The 13,140-nt window shown below is 38.4% G+C and overlaps 1 protein-coding gene across 1 annotated transcript in view; it reads left to right on the top strand.

Moving 5' to 3' along the window:
• PAH (phenylalanine hydroxylase) overlaps positions 1-13,140 on the top strand; it is a 95,697-nt gene that overhangs the window by 37,120 nt on the left and 45,437 nt on the right. The gene's annotated exons all lie outside the window — the stretch shown is intronic.

Here is a 13,140-nt window from a genome sequence, read left to right on the forward strand (position 1 = left end):
CCCTTACTCCCTGATAAGAGTAAGAGGAATAGTCTTCCACACCACTCCCTGAAGGGAGGGCCACAAACACTGCCAGAGCCCTGACAGGTTGCTGGATAGACTCACCTCACTCAGGTGGTGAGGCACACACACTAAATAGAGGAAGTGCTGCATATTATATAGCTTCAGTAGGCACCACCCCTGTATCACTGTTAGTGGACACAGAGTCTGATGTCACTTCCTTCATTGAATAATATACATCACAGGAGGTGAGGGCAAACCCCATGATTACTCCTGGCAAACCTGCCCTTTAACAGGGATTATTGCACAGGAGGAGAAAGACACGTAACCCCAAAATTACACAGGGCTACAATTGCATAACAGCATAACAGAGTAAAGAGAGGGCCTTATACAAAATGTTGTAATGCCGTTGATATCTTTTAAAAATAATATTGATTTATAAAAGCTTGAAGCCCTTTAAGTTTTAAAACTGTTCAGTCTAGAGGCGCATGGGAAAACGAAAGAAAAAATGGAAGAAAAAAATATATAGTGTACTATAATATTGTTTTATAATGTGAATTCTTGCTAGAAGCCTTTCATATTAAAACTGCTCCAGTCCTGGTCATCTGATTCCTTAGCAGTGGACACCAAATACACATGACCGTAAAAGAAACATGCAATAGTGTAAAACCGTTTTATTGCACAAAGTAAAAAAACTAAGAAAGGCACTCACATAACCCTTCTGGGTAAATGACACAGATGTTGTTAAAGGGTCCGTAGAGCTGTAATGAAGGCTTCGGGCTGCAGGTCCATCACTCCAGGGATGATCCTTCACTCGGTATGCGCACGTTACTTTCAGAACTTGTTACATCACTCCCTTAGACCTCTCGCAGTTACAGATCGTCCAGAGGACCAATCCAATGTGTTCTGCTATTTGCTTCCTCAGGGGTTCTCTAAAGCACAGTCCGAGTAGCCATATATGCCCCTTACTTAACCCCTAATTCAGCTATCATCCAATAAATCCCATTACAATTCTAAGGAAATATGATACATTTACTAAATGTCTCCTATCTAATAATGCATACAATCAGTCTGTACTGATGGTATAAAATACAAAAGTACCATATACTGTAGCAACACAAAACCAATCAGAAAAAACATGAAAAAATCCTATCCATATCATTATAACAGTAAAGTACACAACAATTGTGTCCTTAGTTGTACTTCATCATAATGTAACCCTGTTATAATAAAAACCTTTAGTGTAGGAGGTCATTGTATTTATGTATGTATATATGTATATCGTTATTTATATAGTGCCATCCATATACATAGCGCTTTACAGCAGTAATACAAGTGACATAATATTATAACACATAATGGGAATAAGTGCTTGAGACATAAAAGTAACAATAGGAAAACTAGTCCCTGCCCCAAAGAGCTTACAATCTAAGTGGTAAGTGGGGAGAACTTACAGAGATAGTAGAAGGATTTTCTAGTAAGTGCTAGTATCAGCCAGCAGAGCTACCCATATGCTTCGTTAAAGAGGTATGTTTTAACAAAGGTCCAAAAGGTGGAGAGAGAGCGTGCCAGTTGGATATTGAGGGTGTAACCTCCCTGCCAGCTTCCTAGGGAAGTTACATTGGTGTGATATGTATATGGCTACGCCGCATGGTTTACCTTGACTTAGGGTGCTGGAATTCAGGTGGCTCGGGATGAGGTAGCAAGGCTGTATAAAAATGGGCACCAGGAACTTTTATAGTACAACTGTCATTTATTCGTGTCCTCAAGCACAGAAACCACTCATTCATATATTGACAACATTGCATTGTATTTTATATCAGAATACGGTACAGGAAAATGGTTCTTCCATTAGTGCCCACTCTTAACACTCGAATGGGGGTACATACAGCTCAACCCCATTATAGCGCGATCTGCTACAATGCGAATCCGCTTATAACGCGGGCTGAGCGTGGCTCCCAATTTGTGTACTACTGTATGTAAATGTTTTGTTTGTTTCTAGAGTCTGTGACATCACACAGTCCCTGTGGTGTAGAGGTAGAGCAATGGTATCAGTATATGAAAGGTCCTGGGTTCGATTCTTATATGATATGGTATCATATATAAATTCTAAAAAAATAATTATTATTTTTTTGTATAATTTATAAATTGTTATTTTACTTATTTTATCATTGAGAAATTATAAATGATACCATATCATACAGGAATCGAAAGGAAAAAACGAGTAACAGCGGTCACAGCTCCTCCATTCATCCAAACGCATTGAAAAAGTAAAAAACTTTATTAACTCAAACAGTGAACATAAGCAGAAAGATACTCTGACGCGTTTCGTCCAATAGTGGACTTTATCAAAGGAATCGAACCCAGGACCTTTGACTGCACTGTGTACTTTGTATATATTAAGTTTGTTATTAGAGTCTGCGACATCACACAATCCCTGTGGCATAGACTCTAAAAACAAGCTCTCTCCCCTCCTCCTCATCATCATCATCATCATCATCATCATCAGATCCTCTCATAAAGCTCTCCCCCTCAGAATCATCATCAGCTCTCCCCCTCATCATCATCAGCTCCCCCTCACCAGCTCTCCCACCTCATCATCAGTTCCCCCTCACCAGCTCTCCCACCTCATCATCAGTTCCCCCTCACCAGCTCTCCACCCTCATCATCAAGTCCCCCTTCCCCTCAGCTCTTTCTCTCCCCCTCAGCCCTCTCTCTCCCCCCCTCAGCTCTGTCTCTCTCTTCCCCTCAGCCCTCTCTCCCCCCGCCCCCCTCAGCCCTCTCCCCCCTCCTCAGCCCTCTCTATCTCCCCCCTCAGCTCTCTCTCTCTTCCCCTCAGCTCTCTTTCTTCCCCTAAGCTCTCTCTCCCATGCCTACCTTTGGCGGGAGGAGATGATCAGAGGTGTAGCCAGTTGAGGAGTTGAGTTGCACTGTGGCAGCAGACACCGGAAGTAAGAGAGACTTCCGGGTCAGACTGCTAGCTGGCCCTCCTGCCCTGCCATCCTTCTCTGCCTGTGCTGATTCCTCTACCAGCTTCTGTTTAACGCCGGGGCCCGCCGCCGCATACCATCTCCCCTTGCCTGTCTCTACAGCAGGGGGGGGGGAGATGGGAGAGAGTGGGCCCACCAAGAATGTGGGCCCCCAGGCTTTGCCTGGGCTGCCCAGGCTATAACTATGCGCCTGCTTGAAGCCCTTTAACTTTTAATGTTTCTAGGGTTTAAATCTTACCCAATTGACCCCTGTTACAGTACCTTAAATATAACTTCATTTAATGTTGAATACAGTTTCATTCAAGGCGAATTAATTATGAAAATTAGAGGCAGCATGGACTTAAAGGAAGAAACCATTCCTTCTTTTTATAGTGATAGTTTAATTTATTTTTTGAAACCATAACACCCTATATTAAATTAAAAGTTAGCATTCAATTAAAAGAGTGGAACAGAACAAAATTTGTGGCACACAAAACCATTCATCAGATTTTTAGGTCTTTATAGTATTTAAAGCAGTGTTTTTTACCGCATTTTCTCAATTTGTAAACCCACGTGCCATAAATGGGTAGGAAATGCCTTGCCAATGTTTCCTTTCTGTGACCTAATACGTTGGTTGTAGGAATACTGCAGGACGCAGAATTGTTTACATTTAACTTGAACAATTACCCTATTCATTCTCAGTTTCCCCAGGTTCCGATGTAATTTGACATTTAGAAGATGCAACAATAGGTGCTGTACCAATCAGGGCACATTTACACTATCGGATCTAATTGTTATGTACTTTTTTTTATTTATTTTTAAAAATGTTTTACCAGGAAGTAATACATTGAGATATGCCTCTAGTTTTCAAGTATGTCCTGGGCACAGAGTTATAAAAAAATACATGGTTACATTAGAGACGCAAGTGGAATATTTGGCTTTAAATTAACGCAACAAAAATGAAATATTTGCGTTTATGTGTCTACGTGCTAATCTTTTTTCTTCAATGTGCACTAAGCACAATAATGTTATTTAGTCTGACATTTTGACAAAAACAGGTGTTAAAAGTGAGAGCGGTAGTGATGTCCATGTTCCGCTTATGTAAAGGATACCTACTACCACAAAATGGTATATGTATATCAAGAAGTTGCTAGAAACTGTGCCAAAATTGTATGTTGAGGTTTCCTGGGTTAAAACCTACAAAGTCGGTTCATATTGGTGCCACTTACTAAAAAGTGCTTTTATTGGTATATATCACCAACGAAAAAACGAATGACAGAGCACAAATGTTTCATTATATACATTAACAGAATGTATAATAAAATATCTTAAACTAAAAATTGACATGTGCCAATACTAGTTAAAAATGGAACAATGCACACGATTATGAAAGAATTTCAAGTATTGTTGCAAACGATGACTTTTTTTTGTCAATTTATTTGCATACAAAATAAATAATAAAAATGTAAATGGGTCATGGGACACAATTAACTATATTGAGTATTATAAGATTATTTATTTTGATCTTAATAGTATGTGTCCCTTGTAAAGGCAAAAGTATTTAAATGGATTAACATTTTTATAACAAACAGCAAAAATAAAGGTATTTTTCAGTATCACCTTACAAGACAACAGTGCATTAACAATCTCAGGACTCATTATTTACTAAAAAGAAGAAATGTCTCTAGAAATATTCATCTATTTCTACAATCACACTTCTTACTCGTTTGTTTATTGAAAAAAAGTTAAGATTAGTCTATGTCTTGAGCCAGCAAAGCAGATGTCTCGGTCAAACCAATTTGCAAGAGACGTGTGCAGGCAATGCCTATCTGATGACAAAACTCACTTTAACCTGATCTGACTTTAGGGTCTTCCTCAAATGGGAAAACGTGTGTGTGTGTGTGTGTGTGTGTGTGTGTGTGTGTACACACACACACACACATGTTTTCCAATTTGAGGAAGGAAGACCCTAAAGTCAGATGAGGTTAAAGTGAGTTTTGTCATCAGATAGGCATTGCCTGCACACGTCTCTACACTGCTTTAGCCATTGAATCCTTTGTATATCAGTATTGCTTGACCTGAAGAAGAGAGGAGAACTCTCGAAAGCTTGTCCTATGACATAAATCGTTAGTCCAATAAAAAAGGTATCACTTAATACTGAAGAACTCATTTATTCTGCACTATCGCAACTGGACTAACACGGCTATTTTCTGCTTTATATATATATATCTAAATATAATACATCAAAAACAATAGATATATTAAATATTGTTGATCTCATATAAAACTGTTTAATTCAAAACAGAAGAAGAAAATGTTTTCTTAACATATGTATAAAGTATGTCAATAAATGCTTAACGTAATGACATTCAGCTATTGATTTTAAATCTCTAGTATTTGGAAACTTTGGTCTGATTCAGGTTTTAAACCCAAATCCCTAAAACATACTTTTAATTAAAAAGTTGTCACATTCTGTTTGGTAGTTATGGATATGAAGTAACACAGAATGAAGCTAATGGCCCTTCACAGATAATGGATTCCCTTCAGAGCTAATGTGCAATTAGATGCACAGCATACCAGAAAAGAGCAAACTTATCCTTTGTTATAGGTTTATACCATCATAAAGGGTATTTCACGCTGTTTATTATATATACAGGCTTTACAGATCTCTGAAAAATTTAGGTGAGGTCACAAACCAAAAGTATTATGTATTTTACTAGAATAAACTACAGTAAAAGCTGTATGCACTGTTAATAAAAGTAGCCACACAGAAGTAACATTTCCAGCTCATACCATATTTTCCATAGAGTGTATGTGTCCCAAAACTTTGGCATTTACCATAAATTGATACATTGAATTTTGCATTAAGCAATGAAGCTAAAATTAAGTATATGCTATAGGATTGTGGATACATACAATACTGGTGCAAAGTGTATCACTATGTAAATAAGTTGCTAGACCATAAAATAAAACTCACCTGTGTTAACTGTCTCTTTGGACATAATAAAACTGTAGACCTAACAGACAAAAAATGTAATCCAATTATTAAATATAATTTTATTAGCGTCAAGAAAATGCATACGTTGCCACTTAGTATGCCTTGTATAAATTACCTCCACCCTGAGCTTCTTGACATTTTCAATGGATACAATGAATGCAACAACAGATATGGAAAACAATTCTGTAAAATTATTGAATAAATGGGAAATAATGTATCCGTACATTACTAGTACAAAGAAAGACCATGTTTATGGCCTTCCGAAATATAAACGGGTATATTTGGGACAATTCAGATAAAGAGATTTGTTTATGGTCCCTCATACTTTATCTCGGGTAATTCTCCCATTTTTCCTTCTCAATAATTACCTGTAAATGAAAAAAAAAAGATCCTGGGGTAGCTGTATCACTGTAAAGAAAGTGCACATAGAAGTTTGTTTTGACACATTGTTCCATTTTCTGCTTGCGTTCGTGTCAAATATATGAAAGTATTAAATAAATGTGACGCAAAGTGTTAGCCAGAAATGTTTCCGCCACCTCAGACCTGGCGCATTATTTGGACGTAAATACAAGATACAAAGTGACGCAGTGAGACACCGAGTTTTCTACATTATAACCTGCGCGTCATGTAACTCCTCCCTAACTCCTCCTATTGGCACTCCCCAAATCACAAGGTGACGCAAATAGAGCAGAACTTGGAGCAAAGACATTGATACATTTACGCAGAGTCAAAAAATGCAAATGACGTATTTACATAAATGTTGCTCCAAATTTGCTATGCTACATAACCCCTCGTGTCCTGCTCCTGCTTCTGATAGAAATATACTCAAATGACTGCACGTTCTTTTTTTCTTCCTTTATATTGTCTCTTTTGTTTATATTTCTTTTTTTCTTAATATATATATATATATATATATATATATATTATACATATTTCTATATATATGAAGCAGGCACACCAGCTCTTGTAAAAAAAAATAAAAAAGTTTATTAACAAAAATGAACACTACGGCTGTCTCTGGAGCCTTTTTCAAGACTTCTGAAAGTCAAAACGTTGATTTTTGTTAATAAAGATTTTTAAATTATTATTATTGTTATTATTATTACAAGACCTGGTGTGCCTACTTCTTCTCTATTTGTACTACTTTTTTGTTGTAGATTATTGCACCCTAGGCAGTTTATTGTTAGTGGTGTGCCCCTAACTTGATAAACAATTTGAGATAGATAATAAAAACATATACAGTAAATGCCATAAAAAACAATAATAATTCAAAAACAAAAGGACCCATCACAAGGTGATATTCAGTCGAGGAAAACCTGTATACCAGACACACATTTATATGCAAGGGGACTAGCTCATTGAGGGGAGAGAGGACAGGTGATTGTGTAATGTATAATCACCAAATATAGTCCATAGGAGAAAACTGAGATATTTAGGCACTTCCAGTATGTTAAATGTACATAATAGTACTCTGTTTGATCTCACCAATTGAAGTCCATGAGTGGTAGTACCAGGGAATCTGTCAGCTGAGCCTCCTAAAGGAAGAAAGCCACGATATTGCTGAACCAGAAGTTAACTGCAAACATGTTCACTCGCAACTTCTGGATCAGCAATATCGTGGCTTTCTCATTTAGGAGGCTCAGAACATTTTCTGGGGTTGGGGGCGCATCGTCAAATGAGGGTCAATTGGCAGCAATGTGTTACCATGGCAATGCATCATCAAATGACGCCGCCGTTGCCGGAGAGAAGGTAAGCCGGAGGGGGGGAGGGGGGTTGCGAGCACAAGAGGAGAGCAGGCAGGGGGGTGCAAACAAAAAAGTTTGCGCACCCCTATGCTATAGCACACTTTATTGGTACATGAGTGCTTGTATGTACTGTAAGTAGTAGCGTGACCCTGTAGGCAAAAGACCATCAATAAAATAGAAAACAATTCATACAAGAACACTGAATTGGTGCTGGGGTTTTAACTAACAAACTTGTAAAATCTAACTAACTAACACTCAGTGCAATTCACTGCAAACCTATAGAATGACAGAATACTAATGCACATCCTGACCTCAATGCGTTATTTAAGCACTATTGTCTACTTGTTAATTCATCATAACAGAGGATTTCATCTTAAATTACATTTATGTCAGTTACCAAGCGTACTACATACAGTACTCTATTTCAATATTTTACATACAAGCAGATATGGGCTAAACTATAGCAATTGATTTTTTTGCATTCTTTACCAAGACTCACAAATACTGTACATTGTGGCTTTTCATACTGATTTTAGCTCATTTCCTACTCTACCTTTAAAGATTGGTTTGTGCTTACAGTATTCATATACAAGCTACAAAAATAGCCTATTTGGCACTGTTTCAAATTAATGTGTATGTGCTAATCTGTAGAAATTAAGCAATCAAAACATTTTTAATGAACTAGATTGGATGCTCAATGTATGTATTTTACTGATCCGTGTTTCTACATATGACTCCCGATAATTTCATACTTTCACATTATTGTTTTCAAGTCAATTACTTTTTTTTCTTCAGATTTACAAGATGCAATTTGCAAATTGCCCTTTCCTCTTGTGATGTGTCCTCTGTGGAGAATATCATTATTTTACATATTTTCTTAATTAGTATGTACCCTAGGGTTTGGGAAACTAACTAAATATATTGTTGGTGTCACAAAATACGCAGACATACATAATGTAGATATCATTGTATGATAGGCATACAAGGGAACATTTACTAGTCTAGTCTCGCTAGTAGTAACCGGGATTGCACAGATGCTTAGTTTGAGGAAGCCCTGAGGCTCTCAAATGCTTCTGAAATTATTTGAAAATGACTAGACGTGACTAACACAGCTATTAATTAATTAGCCATAAATATGACCCTTGCTACAATGATCAGTGTAGACTCTTTAAAAATGGTAAATGCTTTTGTTTTGTTACCTCACAAACAAATAGCTAATTATCATTGTATTGGGTATTTGACCCCTATTTAATTTGGTTACAACCTGGGTGTCCAGCCCAAACTCATAAAATGCTTCTTTTATACTAAAAATCCAAATCAATATTTATTGGTCAAGAGACAACAAGTTCCCTTCAGTTGTCACTAAGGGTCAGAGTTAAACCAGCTTGCGCTAATGATTTATACTTGACGAAGAAGACAGTCAGTCTGCCATACTACGTCTGCCAGAAATAACCATGACATTTATGCAGTGTTTTAAAATAAATCAATTATTGGCTAACTGAGTTAATTTAGATTTAGCGATAGTATAAGCTAAGAATGAGACGTGGTTTATATTCCGGTCCAGCCACGGAAATTCTGTTTGTGGAGACAATTTTCTATGGCTTAATTTTATCTTTAAATCAGAAAATATACACTGTAGCATTATATTATCTAAATTAATGGATGGCAAGAAACGAACAACAAGTGACATGGTTTGTAAAGGAAAGACAGACATTCTACTTATAATTTAATGTAAAGGAGCCAATGTACTTAGTGTACATGATATTTACAATTGTTTATTATGTCAAAATTGTAGTGCTTAAAATGAAGTACATTCCTTGATCATATGTGCGGGATATGTACTGTATGAAGGTCTTATTATGTGGCTTCTTCCATAAGACTGAAGTTCATAGCCTGAAATGATATTTGATTAATTGCATACCTGGCTGATACAATTACATTTAAAACAGAATTATGTGTATTTTTATTTCATAAATAGTATTAGTAAATTAAATTATTCGTTTCGTACATTTTATAAAGAAGACATACTGTAAAAAGAATACATTTTGTTTAACATATATAAAGAAACAGCTGTGCTGTGTAACAAATGTTTTTGTTGATACATAGCGATTTAAAGCACTTTCTGTTTCTGCTCTAACAACATAAACAGACTTTGTAGGATTTATGCCAGGTACAACTTGCCTGACGATTCTGACGTCGGTTCAACCATTTTTTATTTTTTTAAATGTACCAGTCCATGGGAGCTCCTATTCCAAATTCAACCCTCCAATCGGAGTTGATAGAAATCCAAATTATTTCCCCCCAAAGAGATAAAGAAATGCTAACCATACAGAATACAGAATAATAAACCATACAGAATAATAAAAAAAAAATGGAGACAAAAAGGAAAAGAGAAGAAAAAATATAGTGTAGTATGTTTGCCAAACCATTTATATTGAGTATTTCTAGTACTGAATCTCACTCATTTACACTGGTACTGAAGTAAGCCAGGAAAACACTGAGCAGTACGTGGCAGAAGGGCTCAACCTCTGCGACAGGCTTAGTATCTAATGAAATTTGTTTTGGGTGCACAGTTACAAAATGTTTGTACATAACATTTACATATGTATATCATGTGCATCCCATTCATGTGTATGTGTGTGTGTGTGTGTGTGTCTGTGCCTCTACACCACAGGGATTGTGTGATGTCACAGAATCCAAAGACAAACTTTACATATACATAGTACACAGTGCAGGCCATTGAAATGTGCTGTAGAGGTTAAGTATATTTATAGAGTCTGTTTTGTCACACCAAGCCTGTAGTCTAGAGGTAAAGAATTGGTACCTGTATATGAAAGGTCGAGAGAGAGAGAGAGAGAGAGAGAGAGAGAGAGAGAGAGAGAGAGAGAGCGCTCAAAGGTAAGTAAGAAAACTTGTATTCAAAAATAAACATAGCACAAACATGACCAATGTTTCGGTCCTCGTGGGACCTTCTTCAGGGTGGTGCTTGAGACTAATGGCCAGTGAATCCCTTAAATACCCCCATACCCCCCACCAAAATGACTCAACCAGAGTAGCTGATTGGCCGTGCATCAAGTCCCGTGATCAGACCCAAAGTCGCTGATGTCGCACAATGCCCGTCATCAGTACAGACCCTGGTTGTGAATCCCTTCTTCTACATGTGCACTATTTTTTATACTAGTTTCTTTGTTAATTTTTTGGGGTTATAGTTGCTTATCAGAATGTTCTATTGAATGTAAAATGCATTTTCGTTAATATCATACAGGTAAGTGTGCACTAGCAGTAAAGCTACAGGTATAGTCCTACTTTTGACACATTGCCACAAGCAACATTAACACATTGTATTGTCAGTATGAATGTTGCCCCGGCCAATGAGACCAAAGTGTGCCACTTCGACAGAATAGATGTCAGCTGTACTTTATATAAAGTCACAAAAAAATTGGATTGTCATACAAATAGGTATAAAAGACTGATCTAGATAAGAACTCCTGCTGCAACACTCTTCTCCATCTTTTGCTTCAACGATGGATCAATCAAGCTTCTATGGATGCAAGAACCTTCTAAAGGCTGTACCAGTTACAGCACTAAGGACCTTAAGAAACCACAGAATACTTTACGATAATACCAGATGACTCATGACCCCTGAAAACACTTGTACAAAGAATTAAGTGGAGAAACTACAATGGCATGACTATAAGACCAATCTGGAAGAAGAATAAGCTAGCAAGAACATAGTCATATAATTCCCTGGAAAGCAGGTTCTACACAAGGTACACAAATCACCATGGTACCCAGCTCACCCCCCCCCCCCACTTGGACTCATTGTGCCTCACTCCAGACCAAGCTCACCCCAACTCATATGCATCACACTCCACTCCAGATCCAGCTCACCCCACCTCGAACCCATGACCGAGCTGCAGCCTAACTGTAACTGGTGCCTTGTTCAGGGATAGTGTGGCATTCTGTGCAAGAATGAGACTCCTGGCGAAGCTGCTTGACAGAGAAACATGTTGAGTTTGCTTCAAGCCCCATCGGAGACCCAAGGAGGAGGATCTGTGCAGAGGGAAGTATCATACTGGTTGCCAGCCGATTGATACCGGATCCGGAAGTGACGTCATTGGATGATACAGTCCCGCAGAGTGTGGTGAGAATGCGACTCACCTCAATTGTGGGAGCCAATGCCCTAACATCATATGTGCCTGTTTTTACTGTGTTTAATGTAAGCCTCATATTTGAAAGGACATCCTATGTTTATAAATAAATTTTTAAGTACCATCTGCACCATTATCTTTCTTTCCTTTTTGAGGTCACCAGAACGAGTATTTACACGTTCACCTACACCTGCCACAGACTTGGATATGCCTTTATTTATCGCTGGTTTGTGAGTATAAACTTTGAAGATATACATCAGATATATCCATTGCTCCTGCGTTACTACTCTATGCCTATCAGCCCCCCTTTTCCCTCCCCTGCTACTGAGAATGATGACCTGCAAGAAAATGGTATCACAGAACACTTACCTGTGCCTGTTTGCGAAAGCACACCTGTGGCACCTTAACCACTGAGGCGTAAACACATCTGTATCCCAGTCCATGGGGATTCTGTAGATGACAGTCTTCTTTCCATAATAACCAGGTAAGCTTTACAAATAGATGTTACACTCTGTAGGGGACAGCCACACCGATTTGCACAATTAATATTCCAACATCATGTGTATTTTCAATGCTATCAGAGTTGGCCAGACATGTGAACTTTGATGGCTCCCATGGTAAGAAGGCTATACCAAACAATTTGAGGAGAGCTACATGGGATATAGTATTAATACACTACTGCAGAATTCAAGAACGTGAAAGACACAATTAATGTACTTTTACAGCATCTGAGGACTGTGGGCTGGACTAATCAGTGACTGAAACTTAGGGCCTCATGCAGTAAGGCCCGATAAAATCTTTTCACCAAGTGTGGCGGATAGGTGGGGATCGGCCTTTTTTTGGCGATTTGCCCTCGCAGTATTCAGTAAGGGCCGAATCCTTCCGATCCCTGCCGAAGCACTGCGAAAGCAAAGCTGCCGATGAGCCTGTGCCGATACAGGCTGGCTCCCGATAAGCCTTCCGATAGGCCTTGTCTGCCGATAGATGTTTTCAGCAGAGAGAGACAAGCTGCTCTCTCAGCGCAAACATCGGCAACAAATAAAGTATTTTTAAACAACTTTTATTCATAGTGTACATGTGCAGGGGGTCTCCGGAGTTGAACCGCATTGGTTTCAGGTCGGGGTACCCCCTGCTCCCCGAGATACAGGCCCCTTTATGAGGTGCCGGTATCCCTCTGCATTTAAGAGTCCCGATCACGTGACCGCGGCATGTACACAAAGCAGAGGGATACCGGCACCCCCTAAAGGGGCCTGTATCTCGGGAAGCAGGGGGTCCCC

The sequence above is a fragment of the Ascaphus truei genome, chromosome 5 (assembly GCF_040206685.1).
Source record: "Ascaphus truei isolate aAscTru1 chromosome 5, aAscTru1.hap1, whole genome shotgun sequence".
NCBI lineage: Eukaryota > Metazoa > Chordata > Amphibia > Anura > Ascaphidae > Ascaphus > Ascaphus truei.